Source organism: Schistocerca serialis, chromosome 8, assembly GCF_023864345.2.
Source record: "Schistocerca serialis cubense isolate TAMUIC-IGC-003099 chromosome 8, iqSchSeri2.2, whole genome shotgun sequence".
NCBI lineage: Eukaryota > Metazoa > Arthropoda > Insecta > Orthoptera > Acrididae > Schistocerca > Schistocerca serialis.
Genome location: NC_064645.1, coordinates 139,715,021 through 139,737,113, shown reverse-complemented (window position 1 = coordinate 139,737,113; position 22,093 = coordinate 139,715,021). Strand labels below are relative to the sequence as shown.

General features: G+C 43.9%; 1 protein-coding gene across 1 annotated transcript in view; it reads right to left on the bottom strand.

Moving 5' to 3' along the window:
* Window positions 1–22,093, bottom strand: part of LOC126416333 (uncharacterized) — a 391,314-nt gene that overhangs the window by 284,900 nt on the left and 84,321 nt on the right. Inside the window, exon 2 of the mRNA XM_050084000.1 lies at window positions 9,886–9,987. The gene's annotated coding sequence lies outside the window, so the exon portion shown is untranslated. The remainder of the gene's footprint in view (window positions 1–9,885; window positions 9,988–22,093) is intronic.

Genomic DNA, 22,093 nt, shown 5'->3' with positions numbered 1-22,093 from the left:
AAGATACATTTCGGTCAGAAAGAGAGTCCAAAGTCAAATGCTAGATTGTCAGACGTACCCAAGAGAAGACATAGACTCAGATCACAATTTAGTAATGTGGACTAGAAACGTACGGAATGATCAGTACGCAAGGAAGTGAGCTATTGAAGAGCTGAAGAAAGATGAGACCAATTGAAGTTTGCCAAAGATGCTGCGATAAGGAATACCACAAGAGTGGACATGTCTAAAAACGAATAAACATAGCTACAAGGTAGGCAGCTGCGAAGAAACCTAGGTTAACACAAGAAATATTTAAGTCAATCGGCGAAAGAGGGGAGTAAAAAATTTTCAGTGAAAGACATGAATGCAGCAATATAAACCACTTAGGTTCAAATGGCTCTGAGCACTATGGGACGTAACATCTATGGTCATCAGTCCCCTAGAACTTAGAACTACTTAAACCTAACTAACCTAAGGACATCACAAACGTCCATGCCCGAGGCAGGATTCGAACCTGCGAACGTAGCGGTCACGCGGTTCCAGACTGAAGCGCCTAGAGCAGCACGCCCCCCCCCCCCCCCCCACCCCCCCTGCCGGCTAAATCACTTAGGTGCAAAGTAGTGAAGGCGAAATGACAGTAGAAAGAATGGGAAGAAATGATAAAGGGAATGATCGTCAGAAGAAATGACTCAGCACGTGGCACAATCAAAACAACCTTCGGTAATACTAAAAGCAAGGATGGACACAGTAAGTGCAATGGGAATTCCACTGCTGAAAGTAAAAGAGTGAGTGGTTAGGAGGAAAGAATACACTGAAGGGCTGTATGAGGAGGAAGAAGTGTCTGAGTAAGTGACAGAAGAAGAAATTAGAGTCGATACAGAAGAGATAGGGGATCCAGTATTAGTCAGAATTTAAGAGAGATTTGGAAGACCTGAGATCAAATAGGGCAGAAGGGATAGGTAATATTCTATGGGAATTTCTAAAATCACTGTGGGAAGTGGGACCGAAACGACTATTCAAGTTGGTGTATAGGATTTATGAGATTTTTCAAAAAACATCATGCACACAATCCAAGACAGCAAATGCAGGTAAGTGCGAGAACTATCGCACAATCAGCTTAACAGTTCAAGCACCCAGTTTTCTGACAAGAATAATATGCAGAAGAATGGGAAAGGAAACTGAGACTCTGTCAGATGACGATTATTTGGGTTTCGGAAAGGAGAAGCAGTTCTGGCGTTGTGATTGATAATGGAAGCATGACTTTAGACACAAATATTACCTGGAAAAGGTTATTGACATACTAGAACACGAAAAGGACTAGTACATATGGATAACAAAACATAGACCAGAAACGTAATTCACAGCAACATCCAATAAGTGAAATATAACGTTATCATTGCTTAGCTAATTATAATTCGTGAACATATAGCATCATACTAAACGTACTTTAAAGTAAACGAACTATCATACGAGTGTCGAAAGGTATTCCACGCGATTATAATTACTACATATCATGTAATTACTACCAATTAGGCAGCGATAGTTTGTTATAGATATAGTACGAACTTCAAAGCAAACTAGACGTAAGTACCAATGTGTATTTCAAACGTATAATTATTCACATGGACAACCACGATCGTATGTAGCTAGCCTCACCAATGTCATATTCGCGGGTTACTTGACAGTGGCAGCGAAGCCGAAACAACTGCCGTAAAGACCTTTTCTTTCCAAGACGTCGTATTATGAAGTGTACTATGCTATGGGCCCAACGACAAATACCAAATGTTGACAATTGTAATAAGTAGTCTAGCTTTACTGCCATCATCGATGCTCGGTATATTGTTTTTAGTAACGACGTTGTGCTGTTGCAAGGACGTATCGATACTGCAACATCAGTGTTGAGACTCCCGTGAGCGATACTGCGTAAATATCGATTGTCATCTTACGTCTCGAGACGAACTCGCTGCTCAGAGCGCATCGACACGGAGCTCTCTCGAGCTGGCTGCTAACCGGCGACCAGAGCCGGATACGGCGATTGTGACCGGTTACAACTTATTCTTAACTAGTTCGCTTGTCAGACACGCAAACGCCGCCACCTATTATCTCATAATGCTGCAAAACAAAATGAATATACGTGCGCGATACACCATAATCTCGGTGCCGTAGAAACACAGCGAAACATTGCCTGTTTTAGAGCGATGTTATTTGTGCTTTTGTTACACAGTGCGGTGCCAGAACAGAAGGATGTTATCAATTCCTTGATAAGAAAAGGAGCGTGACTCCTCGCTTTAATTCGACGTCAACAGCTACGTTTTATTCTGCGAATTACTGTGTAGTGCATGGCAAAGAGTGATTTTTTACTCTCTCTCTCTCTCTATTTTCGTTTAGTCGGTTCCGACTCTTCGTGACCCCATGAACCAAATCACGCCACTTTTTCCTGTCATGCACTTTCTCCCGTAGACCATCCAGGTTGGAACACATTGCTTCTGTGATGCCATCGATCCATCTCATCCTCTGACGTCCTCTTCTTCTAGTTCCTTCAATCTTCCCCAGCATTAATGTTTTTTTCCAGCGAGGCATGCCTTCGCATTGTGTGTCCAAAGTAGGTCAGCTTTTGTTTAAACATTAGTCCTTCCAGGGAGAAATCTGGTTTTATTTGCTCCAATATTGATCTGTTGGTTCTCTTTGCAGTCCATGGAACTCTAAGAAGTTTCCTCCAACACCACAATTCGAAGGAGTCAATTCTTCGCCGTTCAGCCTTTCTAATGGTCCAGGTCTCACATGCATACGTCACAACTGGAAAGACCATAGCCCTCACAATACGGTTCTTTGTTGCTAGTGTTATATCTCTGGACCTTATAACCTTGTCAAGGTTTGACATCGCCTGTCTACCGAGCAACAGGCGTCTCCGGATTTCATGGCTGCAGTCGCCGTCAGCAGAGATCTGGGAACCGAGATAACTGAATGTGACATACACTAAAAAAAATTTAAAAAAAATACGCAACAGCGTGAAGGAGTTGTGCGACATAACCACAGTTGGCAGATGTATTTTTACTTCAGAAAGATGATGTATATATATAAATTCGCTCCAGTCGCGTAAGAGTTACGTTAGAAGCTGCTTCAAGCAGACCTGTTTCGCATACTCACGTTACGCGCTGTAACGGTCGTAAGTGTGGGTTACCTTTGAGATTGGGAATAGTGAGTTGATGTAAGTCAATAATGCCTTTAAAGCAACAAAGACGCCATTATCAACATCTCGCTTAGTTTGAACGAGGATACGTAATAGGGCTGCGAGAAGTTGGCTATTCCTTCTGCGATATTGCAGAAAGACTTGGCAGGAATGTAGCCACTGTACATCATTGCTGGCAGCGGTGGTCACGAGAATCTACGGTCGCTAGAAGATCGGGCTCCGGACGCCCCTGTGGCACTACCGAGAGGGAAAACCGTCGTGTTCGGCTTGTGGCTCTGTAGCACCGTACTGCATCTGCAGCAGCAATCTGAGCAGCAGTTGGCACCACAGTTTTACTTCAAGGACAGATCTGAGCCAGACGTCCTTAAGTGTGCATTCCACTGATCCCAAACCACCGTCACCTGCGACGTTAGTGGTGTCTCGCGACAGCTCATTGGAAGGCAGAGTGGAGGTCTGCCGTGGTTTCTGACGAAAGCTTGTCGTACCTCGGTGCCAGTGGTAGCAGTGTGTTAGTTAGAGAGAGGCCAGTTGAGGGCCTGCACCCAACCTGTCTGCGTGCTAGACACACAAGACCTACACCTGGAGTTACGGCCTGGGGTGCGATTTAGTACGATAGCAAGAGCACTATCGTGGCTGTTCCATACACCCAGATTTCGAACTTATATGTCAATCTCGTGATTTGATCTGTTGTGCTGCCATTCATGAACAGCATTCCAGGGGGTGTTTTCCAACAGGATAACGTTCGCCCACACATCTCTGTTGCAACCCAACACCCTCTACAGAATGTTGACGTGTTACCTTCACCTACTCGATCACCAGATCGGTCTCCAGTGGAGCACATATGGGACATCACCAGGAGACATCTGCAGCGCCATCTACAAACAGCATTAACCGTCCCCATATTGACCGACTAAGTGCAACAGGTATGGAATTCTATCCCACAAACTGACATCCGGCACGTGTACAATACAAGCATATTCGCATGTTTCTATTCAACATTCTGGCGTTTTACAGCGGTTATTAATGTACCAGCATTTTAAATTTGTAGTGTCTTATCTCGCGTTCACATTAACCTGTGATCTCGCAGTGTTAACCACTTAAATACTTTACCTAGATAAATGTATTCCCAAAATTTCATTACTCTACATTAATTATTTTTTGGTGTCGCGATGTTTTTCTGCCAGTTTATATTACGTACTCTTCCCGTTTCATTCACGGATTGAGCGTGGAAGGAACGTTCTCTTGTACGCCTTCGTACGGGCTGTTACTTTTCTAATTTTGTATGAAAGACCTCTAAGAAATAAATACATACACAGCTGAAGAATATTCGTAGTTCAAATCTGTCGTATCACCGCCATGAGCTGCTAGTATAATATACACAATTATATTCAATCGTCTTAGCATAATCTAGTTGACGAAAGTATTCGCAACACCAGGCTAGGCGAAATATGAAATCGTACCGTCAGGTGGTTAGATCATGAATTACAGGGTGACGCACGAAATGTGTTACCATTTTGTTTTTGAATATAAACTTTATTGTCAGTACAATCTGAAAGGAAAGGTCCCCGGTTCAGTAAACAATACAATACTGTCGTATCCCATGTGGCGGTTATTAGGGCCAAAAAACAATAACGCAGCGTTCATAGGCTTTGTTCAATGCATAGTGGCCCCTTCAGTTCCCTCTAATTTAAACGCCTATTCACAGACACATGCGAATTTTAGTGAACACTGGCGAATTGCCAGTGAATTCAGTGTGAGCAGCTTCAGTCGTCTGACTACCATCAGGTTCACGAAGGTATTCACTGAATCATGTTAGGCGAAATATAAAATTATTATTGTTGTCATTGTTATCATATTGTTTCCAGTTTAAACACGAATGAGTACATTACTTGACACAGTTCTTTACAGACTGAAAATGTAATTCATGTTATGATATGATAAAAGTAAATACATCTTGCCCGCATCTCGTGGTCGTGCGGTAGCGTTCTCGCTTCCTACGCCCGGGTTCCCGGGTTCGATTCCCGGCGGGGTCAGGGATTTTCTCTACCTCGTGATGGCTGGGTGTTGTGTGCTGTCCTTAGGTTAGTTAGGTTTAAGTAGTTCTAAGTTCTAGGGGCCTTATGACCACAGCAGTTGAGTCCCATAGTGCTCAGAGCCATTTGAACCAAAAGTAAATACAGGGTGACGCACGAAATGTGTTACCATTTTGTTTTTGAATATAAACTTTATTGTCAATACAATCTGAAACGAAGATATACTACAATGAAGAGCCGTCCATGGAGATTTGTTCTAACTCAGCACATGCTCAATATGTCCACCATTTCGTTTCCTAACTTCCTTCAAACGAACACTGAAGTTAGTGATTACCCTACGGCATATGTCTTCCGTAATTTCACTGCAAGCTTGAAGAGTAAGTCTTCTGAGCTCCATTAAATCACTTGGACGCTTCGGGAAAATTTTTTCCTTTAGGTACCCCCAAAGAAATAAGTCACATGGATTGAGGTCTGGACTATTGGGGGGCCAATTTTGTCCGTGATTGAAGCGACCTGGAAACCTGAGCGAAATGATCCGCATGTCGAAATGCTCCTGTAAACACTCCAACACAGTGTTTGCAGTATGTGGCCTTGCTCCATCTTGCATGAACCACTGCGTGTTGAAGGGCAAGGCAGTAGCAAGAAGTTGTGGAATTTAATGGAGCTCAGAAGACTTATTCTTCAAGCTTGCAGTGAAATTACGGAAGACATGTGCCGTAGGGTAATCAATAACTTCAGTGTTCGTTTGAAGGAATTTAGGAAACGAAATGGTAGACATATTGAGCATGTGCTAAGTTAGAACAAATCTCCATGGACGGCTCTTCATTGTAGTATATGTTCGTTTCAGATTGTATTGACAATAAAGTTTATATTCAAAAACAAAATGGTAACACATTTCGTGCGCCACCCTGTATTTATTGTTATCATATCATAACATGAATTACATTTTCAGTCTGTAAAGAACTGTGTCAAGTAATGTACTCATTCGTGTTAAAACTGGAAACAATATGATAACAATGACAACAATAATAATTTTATATTTCGCTTAACATGATTCAGTGAATACTTTCGTGAACCTGATGGTAGCCAGACGACTGAAGCTGCTCACACTGAATTCGCTGGCAATTCGCCAGTGTTCACAAAAATTCGCATGTGTCTGTGAATAGGCGTTTAAATTAGAGGGAACCGAAGGGGCCACTATGCATTGAACAAAGCCTATGAACGCTGCGTTATTGTTTTTTGGCCCTAATAACCGCCACATGGGATACGGCAGTATTGTATTGTTTACTGAATCGGGGACCTGGAAACGACGGGAAGGCGTCGTCCGCCATAGCCCTCAGTGGTCCACAACCCCACAGCAGACCAAAGCAGTCCATCCGCCCCACCGCCGCCCCACACCGAACACGGGGTTATTGTGCGGTTCGGCCCCCAGTGGACATCCCCGCTCCCCTACCCCGGGAACGTCTCATACCAGACGAGTGTAACCCCAAATGTTGCATGGTAGAGTAATTATGGTGTACGCATACGTGGAGACAGTGTTTGCGGAGCAATCGCCGACATAGTGTAACTGAGGCGGGACAAAGGGAACCAGCCCGCACTCGCCGAGGCAGATGGAAAACCGCTTTAAAAACCATCCTCAGGCTGGCCGGAACACCGGACGTCGACACGAATCCGCCGGTCGGATTCGTGTCGGGGACCGGCACGCCTTCCCGCTCGTAAAGCAGCGGGTTAGACCGCGCGGCTAGCCGGGCGGGCATATAACAGCATACTCTTATAGTTGAGAGCCACGACGCGAAACTTTGGTATTAAGAGAGGATTATTTTCCATGGAGAGCGCACTGTTTTTGACGAAGTAAGCAAGAAGGATTTATGTCTCACTTTGTACGCAAATGCATGGAAGTAGCAAATTTAACAGTCAATAGCAGCTTCTGCTTTCCTTAGCATTAGTCCAGAGTTTGCATTTATGTCGGTTGACGCTTTTCATTAACTTGTCATCGCATATTGGGAGGAAATTTAAGTGCAGAGAACTAATTACCGATAACCAACACAGCCGAAAGGCAGGCGAGCATTTACACTACCGTTGTTAGCACCAGAGACAAGTGAAAGTTTCGTGTTTCACTCGCTGGTATATATCTGATAGTTTTTATGAAATAATATACACTCCTGGAAATGGAAAAAAGAACACATTGACACCGGTGTGTCAGACCCACCATACTTGCTCCGGACACTGCGAGAGGGCTGTACAAGCAATGATCACACGCACGGCACAGCGGACACACCAGGAACCGCGGTGTTGGCCGTCGAATGGCGCTAGCTGCGCAGCATTTGTGCACCGCCGCCGTCAGTGTCAGCCAGTTTGCCGTGGCATACGGAGCTCCATCGCAGACTTTAACACTGGTAGCATGCCGCGACAGCGTGGACGTGAACCGTATGTGCAGTTGACGGACTTTGAGCGAGGGCGTATAATGGGCATGCGGGAGGCCGGGTGGACGTACCGCCGAATTGCTCAACACGTGGGGCGTGAGGTCTCCACAGTACATCGATGTTGTCGCCAGTGGTCGGCGGAAGGTGCACGTGCCCGTCGACCTGGGACCGGACCGCAGCGACGCACGGATGCACGCCAAGACCGTAGGATCCTACACAGTGCCGTAGGGGACCGCACCGCCACTTCCCAGCAAATTAGGGACACTGTTACTCCTGGGGTATCGGCGAGGACCATTCGCAACCGTCTCCATGAAGCTGGGCTACGGTCCCGCACACCGTTAGGCCGTCTTCCGCTCACGCCCCAACATCGTGCAGCCCGCCTCCAGTGGTGTCGCGACAGGCGTGAATGGAGGGACGAATGGAGACGTGTCGTCTTCAGCGATGAGAGTCGCTTCTGCCTTGGTGCCAATGATGGTCGTATGCGTGTTTGGCGCCGTGCAGGTGAGCGCCACAATCAGGACTGCATACGACCGAGGCACACAGGGCCAACACCCGGCATCATGGTGTGGGGAGCGATCTCCTACACTGGCCGTACACCACTGGTGATCGTCGAGGGGACACTGAATAGTGCACGGTACATCCAAACCGTCATCGAACCCATCATTCTACCATTCCTAGACCGGCAAGGGAACTTGCTGTTCCAACAGGACAATGCACGTCCGTATGCATCCCGTGCCACCCAACGTGCTCTAGAAGGTGTACGTCAACTACCCTGGCCAGCAAGATCTCCGGATCTGTCCCCCATTGAGCATGTTTGGGACTGGATGAAGCGTCGTCTCACGCGGTCTGCACGTCCAGCACGAACGCTGGTCCAACTGAGGCGCCAGGTGGAAATGGCATGGCAAGCCGTTCCACAGGACTACATCCAGCATCTCTACGATCGTCTCCATGGGAGAATAGCAGCCTGCATTGCTGCGAAAGGTGGATATACACTGTACTAGTGCCGACATTGTGCATGTTCTGTTGCCTGTGTCTATGTGCCTGTGGTTCTGTCAGTGTGATCATGTGATGTATCTGACCCCAGGAATGTGTCAATAAAGTTTCCCCTTCCTGGGACAATGAATTCACGGTGTTCTTATTTCAATTTCCAGGAGTGTATATTGCACCACTCACTTTTTACTAATATTTTACTAGCACGACACGTTTCGGCGGCAGAAATATAAATTTCGCGGTGGAATATGAAAACAATGGCAGCATCAATTTCCTAGACCTTAACATCAGTGAAGAAAATAATTCACACACCTTCCAAGTTTACAGGAAGACAACAGCAGTAGATTCCATCATACACAGCTCTTCTTGCCACCCTATGATACACAAGCAAGCTGCATACAGAGCACTCTTTAACAAAGCCAGCAGTATATCAATGGATAAATAGGCAAAGCTTGATGAGCTCAGTACAACAAACAAATAGCTACAGCAAATGACTACGATTACACACTATTTGACAGCTTCACATAAAAAAGAAAAGGAAAGACTATGTTAAACGAACTTCCACACAGAAAATGAAAAAGATGTCACTGCTTGCATTCCTTTCACAGGCAAACTCTCCTACGAAATAGCAAACATGTTCAGAACAGACCACTCAATATTAACGCTGCCTTCACAATGCATAACAAACTGCACACGCACACATGCAGATAAACACAGTCAGGTACTCATAAAATAGTATGTAGTACCTGCAAAGCCCTTTACGTAGTCCAAAGCGGACGACACTTCCAAAAACGATACAACGAACATATAAATGCCTACAGCACTAACCACTATAATAAATCGATAACAGCCACCCCTCATAAAAATACACATGTCACCCGTTCCATCATATTACGCATGGTCTTCATGTGTTACATAAATTCGATTCCCGGCGGGGTCAGGGATTTTCCCTGCCTCGTGATGACTGGGTATTGTGTGATGTCCTTAGGTTAGTTAGGTTTAAGTAGTTCTGAGTTCTAGGGGACTGATGACCATAGATGTTAAGTCCCATAGTGCTCAGACCCATTTGAACCATTTTTTTTGTTTCATAAAACAGACAAGGAGCGCCTTATGGTTTTATAAGAAAAACTGGAAACATTCATTCATGTCACAGTATAGGGGAACATGTTTCTAAATGATAAACCTGAAAGTAATAATATTAATTTCTTTAAAAAGTTCTCCAATGTAGAATGCTGATTTCATTGGAAAAAAATGTCTACCAATTACTGACCTAATATTTGTCGGGACACAAATCCAGTCAGATGTTTCAGCTTCACTGTATATTACCGTTTCAGCAACAGAAAATAGTTAGCTTCTAAGACACCTCGCCTTCCTGTAAACAAACGATAGTGCAATAAAATTACTGACAAAAATGTAAGTAAATGCACTAACAGAATGACTAATCATGCTTATTATATAAAGTACATATTATAAAATATTTATCTTCCTGAACAGGAGCCTTTTACGACTCATAATCTCATTGGTCCCCCATGAACCATGGACCTTGCCGTTGGTGGGGAGGCTTGCGCACCTCAGCATAATAGATGGCCGTACCGTAGGTGCAACCACAACAGAGGGGTATCTGTTGAGAGGCCAGGCAAACATGTGGTTCCTGAAGAGGGGCAGCAGCCTTTTTGAGTAGTTGCAGGGGCAACAGTCTGGATGATTGACTTATCTGCCCTTCTAACAGTAACCAAAACGGCCTTGTTGTGCTGGTACTGCGAACGGCTGAAAACAAGGGGAAATTACAGCCGTAATTATTCCCGAGGGCATGCAGCTTCACTGTATGGTTAAATGACGATGGCGTCCTATTGGGTAAAATATTTCGGAGGTAAATAGTCCCCCCTTCGGATCTCCGGGCGCGGACTACTCAGGAGGACGTTGTTATCAGGAGAAAGAAAACTGGCGTTCTACTGATCGGAGCGTGGAATGTCAGAACCCTTAATCGGGCAGGTAGGTTAGAAAAATTAAAAAGGGAAATGGATAGGTTAAAGTTAGATATAGTGGGAATTAATGAAGTTCGGTGGCACGAGGAACAGTTCTGTTCAGGTGAATACAGGGTTATAAATACAAAACCAAATAGGGGTAATGCAAGAGTAGGTTTAATAATGAATAGGAAAATAGGAATGTTGGTAAGCTACAACAAACAGCATAGTGAACGCATTATTGTGGCCAAGATAGATACGAAGCCCACGCCTAACACAGTAGTACAAGTTTATTTGCCAACTAGCTCCGCAGATGACGAATAGATTGATGAAATGTATGATCAGATAAAAGAAATTATTCAGATAGTGAAGGAAGACGAAAATTTAATAGTCACGGGTGACTGAAATTTGATAGTAGGAAAAGTAAGAGAAGGAAACGTAGTAGGTGAATATGGAATGGGGTAAGGAATGAAAGAGGAAGCCGCCTGGTAGAATTTTGCACAGAGCATAACTTAATCATAGCTAACACTTCGTTCAAGAATCATAAAAGAAGGTTGTATGCATGGAAGAAGCCTGGAGATACTGGAAGGTCTCAGATAGATTATATATTGGTAAGACAGAGATTCAGGAACCAGGTTTTAAAAATTCAAATGGCTCTGAGCACTATGGGACTCAACTGCTGAGGTCATTAGTCCCCTAGAACTTAGAACTAGTTAAACCTAACTAACCTAAGGACATCACAAACATCCATGCCCGAGGCAGGATTCGAACCTGCGACCGTAGCGGTCTTGCGGTTCCAGACTGCAGCGCCTTTAACCGCACGGCCACTTCGGCTGGCAGGTTTTAAATTGTAAGACATTTTCAGGGGCAGATGTGGACTCTGACCACAATCTATTGGCTATGAACTGTAGATTAAAACTGAAGAAACTGCAAAAAGGTGGGAATTTAAGGAGATGGGACCTGGATAAATTGAAAGAACCAGAGGTTGTAGAGAGTTTCAGGGAGAGCATCAGGGAACGATTGCCAAGAATGGGGGAAAGAAATACAGTAGAAGAAGAATGGGTAGCTTTGACAGACGAAATAGTGACGGTAGCAGAGAATCAAGAAGGTAAAGAGACGAGGGCTAATAGAAATCCTTGGATAACAGAAGAGATACAGAATTTAACTGATGAAAGGAAAAAATACAAACATGCAGTAAATGAAGCAGGCAAAAAGGAATACAAACGTTTCAAAAATGAGGTCGACAGGAAGTGTAAAATGGCTAAGCAGGGATGGCTAGAGGACAAATGTATGAGACAGGCGAAATACCATCAGACTTCAAGAACAATATAATAACTCCAATCCCAAAGAAAGCAGGTGTTGACAGACGTGAAAATTACCAAACTATCAATTTAATAAGCCACGGCTGCAAAATAGTAACACGAATTCTTTACAGACGAATGGAAAAACTGGTAGAAGCCGACCTCGGGGAAGATCAATTTGAATTCCGTAGAAATGTTGGAACACGTGAGGCAATATTGACTGACCCTACGAATCATCTCAGAAAATAGATTAAGGAAAGGCAAACCTACTCTTCTAGCATTTGTAGACTTAGAGAAAGCTTTTGACAATGTTGACTGGAATACTCTCTTTCAAGTTCTGAAGGCGGCAGGGGTAAAATACAGGGAGCGAAAGGCTATTTACAATTTGTACAGAAACCAGATTGCAGTTATAAGATTCGAGGGGTATGAAAGGGAAGCAGTGGTTGGGAAGGGAGTGAGACAGGGTTGTAGCCTCTCCCCGATGCTATTCAATCTGTATATTGAACAAGCAGTAAAGGAAACAAAAGAAAAATTCGGAGTACGAATTAAAATCCATGGAGAAGAAATAAAAGCTTTGAGGTTCACCGATGACATTGTAATTCTGTCAGATACAGCAAAGGACCTGGAAGAGCAGCTGAACGGAATGGACAGTGTCTTGAAAGGAGGATATGAGATGAACATCAACAAAATCAAAACGAGATAATGGAATGTAGTCGAATTAAATCCGATGATGCTGCGGGAATTAGATTAGGAAATGAGACGCTTGAAGTAGTTTTGCTATTTGGGGAGCAAAATAAGTGATGATGGCCGAAGTAGAGAGGATATAAAATGTAGACTGGCAATGGCAAGGAAAGCGTTTCTGAAGAAGAGAAATTTGCTAACATCGAGTATACATTTAAGTCTTAGGAAGTCGTTTCTGAAAGTATTTGTATGGAGTGTAGCCATGTATGGAAGTGAAACGTGGACGATAAATAGTTTAGACAAGAAGAGAATAGAAGCTTTCGAAATGTGATGCTGCAGAAGAATGCTGAAGATTAGATGGGTAGATCACATAACTAATGAGGAGGTATTGAATAGAATTGGAGAGAAGAGAAATTTGTGGCACAACTTGACGAGAAGAATTGATCGGTTTGTAGGGCATATTATGAGGCATCAAGTGATCACCAATTTAGTATTGGAGGGCAGCGTGGAGGGTAAAAATCGTAGAGGGAGACCAAGAGATGAATACACTAAACAGGTTCAGAGGATGTGGGTTACTGTAGGTACTGGGAGATGAAGAAGCTTGCACAGGATAGAGTAGCATGGAGAGCTGCATCAAACCAGTCTCTGGACTGAACACCTACTTGACAAACTCTATACGGTGGGACAGCGTGATCCCAAGTAAATTGTTTTTATTGATCATCAGAAGTCTGTAACATCATCCACGTAATTGCAGCTGCCAACAACAATGATCCGGTTTTTCGTTTATTTTTAATTTTATGAGCGTGATAGATATGTTTTCGCACTTTTTTATTCCAAAGAATTTTACTGCGATTTTCCTTTTCAAGAAAAAGATTTACAAAGCTTGTCCTTATTCACTCAGTTCGCGCCTGATGCAAGCCTCCAATGAATGTATCGACTTTCTTACATCCCCAGTAGGATCTCTGAGCGCTTCGGCAGTTTTCTACCACTTTATTTCTCTTCGTTCGTCATTTGTGCTTTGGATCTCTTAGATGTGAGACACACACACACACACACACACACACACACACACACATATATATATATATATATATATATATATATATATATATATATATATATATATATATATTAATCAGCAACATTATATTCTCTTCGGACCATCGTTCACGTAACTCAAGTGACCAACAACAAAAGTAGGTTAGATAGCAGACGACAGCTTCCTATACCGCTAACGGCGAAGCACAGAGGACGTGAAATTCCTTTGGTGATTCGTTTTAAGACCGCCAACCATCGCAACACGAGCGAATACAAGCGAGTGCAAGCAGAATGCCGTTTCCTTTCGTACGCCTACCACTTACATCAGAGAGAATACTCGTTCGATGTTGCACGTTCCTTCGCTTTCGCCTTGAGATGTGGGGGAACTTCCTCCAAATGTCTACCAGTGAGCATTTTTCAGCATTTCCGTTTGATTCTCTCGCCAGTCAGCCAACCCTGTGGCCATTCACATCAACCTTATTGTTCGTATATGTTCAGAACATCCTGTTGGACCCGATAAGAGCCCATGTATTTGAGTAGTATTAGCGCACGGGCTGTGCAAGAGTCTTGTATCCAGCCTTTTCTAGACAAACTAATGTTTTTCGGTATCCTTCCCATGAATAGCAGACTGCTATTCGATTCACCTGCAACTGGGCCTATATGATCTTCCTGTTTCATAACTTCTACTCACCTTCCTCAGAACTTCGCAAGCCACCTGAGGTGTCTGACGGAGGGTTCTTCTGGTACCACTAACTGATTAACTCATTGTTAATTCTAAATGTCTGTATGACATGGCTGACTCCAGAAACTTTTATAGGATTCTTTTTACTCTCGATGGTGCCATTTGAGTTAAAGAAGGGCGCTATTTTCTTATCAAAGTCGATATGATGTTATTCAATCGCTGAATACCTTTATTAGTTGACTTATTAGTGTTCCGTTAGAAATTTTTTGATTCTAACAGCGGCATTAGCTGGATTGAATTTATGCGCCCTAGCTAGTTCAGAGCTACTTTTGCTTAAATTTTTGAATTTCATTTGACCTTCCTTTAAGCCTTCTGACTGGTCTGACGCGGCCCGACACAATTTACTCTCCTGCGCTAACCTCCTCGTCTCAGAGTTGCATTTGCATACCATACGTCCTCAGTTATTTGTTGGATGTTATTCTACATCTACATATATACTCCGCTAGCCACCAAGCGGTGTGTGGCGGAGGGCACAATTCGCGCCAAAGTCATATTTCCCCCCTTCTGTTCCACTCGCGGATCGCGCGAGGGAAAAACGACAGTCTGAACGCCTCAGTACGAGCTATTATTTCCCTTATCTTTAAATGGTGATCATTGCGCGATTTGAAAGTTGGTGGTAATAATATATGCTTTACATCCTCGGTGAAGATCAGATTTCGGAATTTTGTGAGCAGCCCCATCCGTTTAGTGCGTCGACTATCTGCAAGTCTGTCCCACTTCAAACTTTCTATGAGATTTGTAACGCTCTCGCGATGGCTAAATGTACCAGTCACGAATCTTGCCGCTCTTCTTTGGACCTTCTCAATCTCTTGAATCAGACCCAACTGGTAATGGTGTCATACAGACGAACAATGCTCCAAGACTGGACGAACTAATGTATTGTAAGCTATTTCCTTTGTTGAAGGACTGCATCGTTTCAGGATTCTACCAATAAACTGCAATAATCTGATCATTCCATTTGAGATCATTTTGAATAGTCACACCCAAATACTTGACGGATGTTACCGCTTCCAAAGGCTGGGCATTTATTTTGTACTCATACATTAATGGGGATTTTCGCCTTGTTATACGCAGTAGGTTACACTTACTAATATTGAGAGATAACTGTCAGTCATTACACCACGCATTTATTTTCTGCAAATCCTCACTGATTTGTTCATAATTTTCGTGTGATACTACTTTCCTGTAGATTACAGCATCATCGGCAAACAGTCTAAGGCCGCTGTCAATACCATCAACCATTATTTATTGGATGTATTCCATCATCTGTTTTCCCCTACAGTTTTTATCCTCTACAGCTTCCTCTAGTACGATGAAAGTTATTTCCTCATGACGTATACATGTCCTATATTCCTATCCCTTATTCTTACCAATGTTTTCCATATCTACATCTACATACGTTCCTCTCTTTGCCGATTCTGCGGAGAACGTCCTCATTCCTTATCTTATCACTCCACCTAATTTTTCAATACATTAACTGCAATTGCGAATAAGGACTACCATCAGCTGTAAAATGGGATGACGACTGTGGTGTCACCACCAGACACCACACTTGCTAGGTGGTAGCTTAAATCGGCCGCGGTCCATTTAGTACATGTCGGACCCGCGTGTCGCCACTGTGTGATCGCAGACCGAGCGCCACCACAAGGCAGGTCTCGAGAGACGGGATAGCTCTCGCCCCAGTTGTACGACGACATTGCTAGCGACAATACGGACGAAGCCTTCCTCTCATTTGCCGAGAGACAGTTAGAATAGCCTACGACCTAGCAAGGCGCCATTAGCCTTACCTACTTTGAGAGTTATCGTATAAATGTCTCAAGAAGAACGTTGTAAACCAACAAAGATTAAAAGTTAAGTATAAAGCAGCTACGTACTTTTCTTGCTACCATTCAATAGTTATCCTGTTCCAGACTTGACGCCAGTCGGCGTGTGTGTACGCGTGCCTTTCGGCTCCCTTCTCAGTGTGGCGTAACTAGCTTGTTACGCCACAACAACGACAATGAAAATTTGTACCGGACCGGGACTCCGAACCTTTATTTCCCGTTTATCGCGAGCGGTCGCCTTGTCATTTGGTTATCCGTGCCCGACTCACGGCTAGACCCAAACTTCCATATGTCATCAACCATGCATCTACGACCTGTTCTCGTACATCCATTATGTATATTCCCCTACAGGTCAGACGTTGTAGGTGAATGTCGCTTGCCCCGTGTCGGCAGATAAAGACAATATTGCAGTGCCTCTGTTATTCGGATTACGATGAAAAGTTCCTTTGGACATGCATGCATGAATGTCCAAAGGAACTTGGCATCGTAATCAGAATAACAAACGTTATGTAATATCATATCGTAATTTTTTAATGTCCTTCCACAGCACCACACTTCAAATGCTTCGATTCTCTTCTGTTTCCGTTTTTCCACGGTCCACGTTTCGCTACCGTTCAATGCTGTGCTAAAAAAATACATTCTCAGAAATTTCTTCTTCAGATTAAAGTCGATGTTCGATGGTGGTATACTTCACGTGGCCAGGAATACCCTCTTCGCCTGTGCTAGTCCGTTTTTTAAATAATCTTTGCTTCATCCATCATGTGTATTCCGCTTCCTAGGTAGCACAATTCCTTAACTTCGTCTGCTCCGTGGTCGCCCATTTTGATGTTAAGCTTGTTGCTTATCTTATTTCTGCTGCTCTCATTATTTCCGTCTTTAGTCTGGTTACTCTCAATCCGTTATTTTGTACTGATTAGACTCTTCACTTCAATCAATGCATCCTACAGTTCTTCGTCAGTTTCGCTGAGGATGTCAATATCAGCAGCGAATCTTATCAGTGGTATCCTTTCATCTTGAATTTTAATACCGCCCTTTAGACTTTTTATTATTTCCGTCATTGTGTCTCCGATGTATAGATTCACCAATAGAGCGGTAAGGCTGCACCCCTGATTTGCCCCTTTTTGATACCAGCACTTCGATCTTGGTCTTCCAGTCTTATTGTTCCCTATTGTCTTGTGACAGCCAGAGCGAGAGCACCAGCAGCAGCGAGTACTGTTTGTATAAAGCGTTTATTTTGCATTTTGTTTACGACCTTCCACTAAGGAAGGGATTCTATTTGTGTTTATCTGCTCTGCATAGTAACTAACAGTTCTTGATAAAACTTTACGTAGTTTTCGTGTTAGATTTCTTAGTGTTTTCTTGATCGTTTAGAACAGAAAGCGCCCTAAAACCGTCTTTTGTTTGTTTCGCGGCCGTTAGCCACTAGTCACTTGAATCAGTTGTCTTGTGACAGCCAGAGCGAGAGCACCAGCAGCAGCGAGTACTGTTTGTATAAAGCGTTTATTTTGCATTTTGTTTACGACCTTCCACTAAGGAAGGGATTCTATTTGTGTTTATCTGCTCTGCATAGTAACTAACAGTTCTTGATAAAACTTTACGTAGTTTTCGTGTTAGATTTCTTAGTGTTTTCTTGATCGTTTAGAACAGAAAGCGCCCTAAAACCGTCTTTTGTTTGTTTCGCGGCCGTTAGCCACTAGTCACTTGAATCAGCAGTTGTCTTGTGACAGCCAGAGCGAGAGCACCAGCAGCAGCGAGTACTGTTTGTATAAAGCGTTTATTTTGCATTTTGTTTACGACCTTCCACTAAGGAAGGGATTCTATTTGTGTTTATCTGCTCTGCATAGTAACTAACAGTTCTTGATAAAACTTTACGTAGTTTTCGTGTTAGATTTCTTAGTGTTTTCTTGATCGTTTAGAACAGAAAGCGCCCTAAAACCGTCTTTTGTTTGTTTCGCGGCCGTTAGCCACTAGTCACTTGAATCAGTTGTCTTGTGACAGCCAGAGCGAGAGCACCAGCAGCAGCGAGTACTGTTTGTATAAAGCGTTTATTTTGCATTTTGTTTACGACCTTCCACTAAGGAAGGGATTCTATTTGTGTTTATCTGCTCTGCATAGTAACTAACAGTTCTTGATAAAACTTTACGTAGTTTTCGTGTTAGATTTCTTAGTGTTTTCTTGATCGTTTAGAACAGAAAGCGCCCTAAAACCGTCTTTTGTTTGTTTCGCGGCCGTTAGCCACTAGTCACTTGAATCAGTTGTCTTGTGACAGCCAGAGCGAGAGCACCAGCAGCAGCGAGTACTGTTTGTATAAAGCGTTTATTTTGCATTTTGTTTACGACCTTCCACTAAGGAAGGGATTCTATTTGTGTTTATCTGCTCTGCATAGTAACTAACAGTTCTTGATAAAACTTTACGTAGTTTTCGTGTTAGATTTCTTAGTGTTTTCTTGATCGTTTAGAACAGAAAGCGCCCTAAAACCGTCTTTTGTTTGTTTCGCGGCCGTTAGCCACTAGTCACTTGAATCAGCAGTTGTCTTGTGACAGCCAGAGCGAGAGCACCAGCAGCAGCGAGTACTGTTTGTATAAAGCGTTTATTTTGCATTTTGTTTACGGCCTTCCACTAAGGAAGGGATTCTATTTGTGTTTATCTGCTCTGCATAGTAACTAACAGTTCTTGATAAAACTTTACGTAGTTTTCGTGTTAGATTTCTTAGTGTTTTCTTGATCGTTTAGAACAGAAAGCGCCCTAAAACCGTCTTTTGTTTGTTTCGCGGCCGTTAGCCACTAGTCACTTGAATCAGCAGTTGTCTTGTGACAGCCAGAGCGAGAGCACCAGCAGCAGCGAGTACTGTTTGTATAAAGCGTTTTTGTACTTATTTGCTGCGCTTAGCTTTTAAATAGTTTTTCTGGGAAAACCTAGCGTAGTTTTCGCGTCTCGTATTTCAGTGAGTGTTTCTTGATTATCAGAGTAGCTCATCAGAAGATTATCTTGGGAATTTGTCACCGTATAGAGTAGGGTAAACATAGTCATGTGTAGGGACTGTGGTTGTTGTGAGCGGACGCAAGGAGAATTGGCCACTCTTCGGGGGCAGGTGGAGGCTTTGTCTGTTAGGCTCATCGAGCTCGAGGCGCAGGCGTCGGCTCGTAGTGGCGTTGGGGCAACTGTGGTGAGAACTATGCCTACTTCGGTGGCCTTGGAATCACATGGAACCCCTGATGTCGCTGCGTCTTCCGGCAGTGAGCATCTTACCGGTCAGCCATCACTCCAGGGTGAATGGCGGACAGTGGTGGGCTCGCGCGTGCCTGGCCGAAAAGCGAAGGTGGGATCTGGCCGCGTGGCAGCTGCCTTACCCCTTTCCAACAGGTACGGGGTGCTTCCTAGTGGTGATGACATCGTTTCCGAGCCACCACAGGATGCCTCGCCTGTTGGGCCAGTAGCCGATTCTCCGGCAAGGTCCCGACAGTCACAGAGGGCGGGCCTATTAGTTATAGGGAGCTCCAACGTTAGGCGGGTTATGGAGCCCCTTAGGAAAATAGCGGGTAGGTCGGGGAAGAATGCCAGTGTGCACTCGGTGTGCTTGCCGGGGGGTCTCGTCCGTAATGTGGAGGAGGCCCTTCCGGCAGCTATTGAACGCACTGGGTGTGACCGGCTGCAGATAGTAGCACATGTCGGAACGAATGACGCCTGCCGCTTGGGTTCTGAGGCCATCCTTGGTTCCTTCCGGCGGCTGGCTGATTTGGTGAAGACAACCAGCATCGCACGCGGAGTGCAAGCTGAGCTTAATATCTGCAGCATAGTGCCCAGAGTCGATCGCGGTCCTCTGGTTTGGAGCCGTGTGGAGGGTCTAAACCAGAGGCTCAGACGACTCTGCGACTATAATGATTGCAAATTCATCGACCTCCGTTATTGGGTGGAGAACTGTAGGGCCCCCCTAGACAGGTCAGGCGTGCACTACACACCGGAAGCAGCTACTAGGGTAGCAGAGTACGTGTGGCGTCCACACGGGGGTTTTTTAGGTTAGAGGGACCCCCCCTTGGGCGAAACGATAAAATACCTGACGGCTTACCAGAGAGGACATTATCATCGTTGATAAAGAACGTCCGTCCTCAGAGACCAAAAACAGGAAAAGTTAACGTAATATTGGTAAACTGCAGGAGTATCCAGGGCAAGGTTCCTGAATTAGTATCTCTTATTGAAGGAAATAGTGCGCATATAGTATTAGGAACGGAAAGTTGGTTAAAACCGGAAGTGAACAGTAACGAAATCCTAGACACAGAATGGAATATATACCGCAAGGATAGGATAAACGCCAATGGTGGAGGAGTATTTATAGCAGTAAAGAATTCAATAATATCCAGTGAAGTTATTAGCGAATGCGAATGTGAAATAATCTGGGTTAAGTTAAGTATCAAAGGTGGGTCAGATATGATAGTCGGATGCTTCTATAGACCACCTGCATCAGCAACCGTAGTAGTTGAGCGCCTCAGAGAGAACCTGCAGAACGTCGTGAAGAAGTTTCGTGATCATACTATTGTAATAGGGGGAGACTTCAATCTACCAGGTATAGAATGGGATAGTCACACAATCAGAACTGGAGCCAGGGACAGAGACTCTTGTGACATTATCCTGACTGCCTTGTCCGAGAATTACTTCGAGCACATAGTTAGAGAACCAACTCGTGAAGCTAACGTTTTAGACCTCATAGCAACAAATAGACCGGAACTTTTCGACTCCGTGAATGTAGAAGAGGGTATCAGTGATCATAAGTCAGTGGTTGCATCAATGACTACAAGTGTAATAAGAAATGCCAAGAAAGGAAGGAAAATATATTTGCTTAACAAGAGTGATAGGGCACAAATCGCAGAATATCTGAGTGACCACCATCAAACGTTCATTTCTGAGGAAGAGGATGTGGAACAAAAATGGAAAAAATTCAGAAACATCGTCCAGTACGCCTTAGATAAGTTCGTACCGACTAAGGTCCAAAGCGAGGGGAAAGATCCACCGTGGTATAAGTCATGTACGAAAGGTACTACGGAAACAAAGAAAGCTTCATCATAGGTTTAAGAGTAGTCGAATCATAGCTGATAAGGAAAAGCTGAACGAAGCGAAAAAGAGCGTAAAGAGAGCAATGAGAGAAGCATTCAACGAATTCGAACATAAAACATTGGCAAACAATCTAAACAAGAACCCTAAAAAGTTTTGGTCATATGTAAAATCGGTAAGCGGATCTAAATCCCCTATTCAGTCACTCGTTGACCACGATGGCACCGAAACAGAGGACGACCGAAGAAAGGCAGAAATACTGAATTCAGTGTTCCGAAACTGTTTCACTGCGGAAAATCGTAACACGGTCCCTGACTTCAGCCGTCGCACGGACGCCAAAATGGAAAATATTGAAATAAACGATATCGGAATTGAAAAACAACTGCTATCACTTAGTAGCGGAAAAGCATCCGGACCAGACGAGATACCCTTAAGATTCTACAGTGATTATGCTAAAGAACTTGCCCCCTTTCTATCAGCAATTTATCGTAGATCGCTGGAAGAACGTAAAGTACCTAGCGACTGGAAGAAAGCGCAGGTCGTTCCCATTTTCAAGAAGGGTCATAAATCAGATGCGAATAATTATAGGCCTATTTCGCTTACGTCAATCTGTTGTAGAATAATGGAACATGTTTTGTGTTCTCGTATTATGACGTTCTTAGATAATACAAATCTCCTTCATCATAACCAACATGGATTCCGCAAACAGAGATCATGTGAAACTCAGCTCGCCCTATTTGCCCAAGAAATTCACAGTGCCGTAGACACTGGCGAGCAGATTGATGCCGTATTCCTGGACTTCAGGAAGGCATTTGATACGGTTCCGCACTTACGTTTAGTGAAAAAAATACGAGCTTACGGAATATCGGACCAGGTTTGTGAT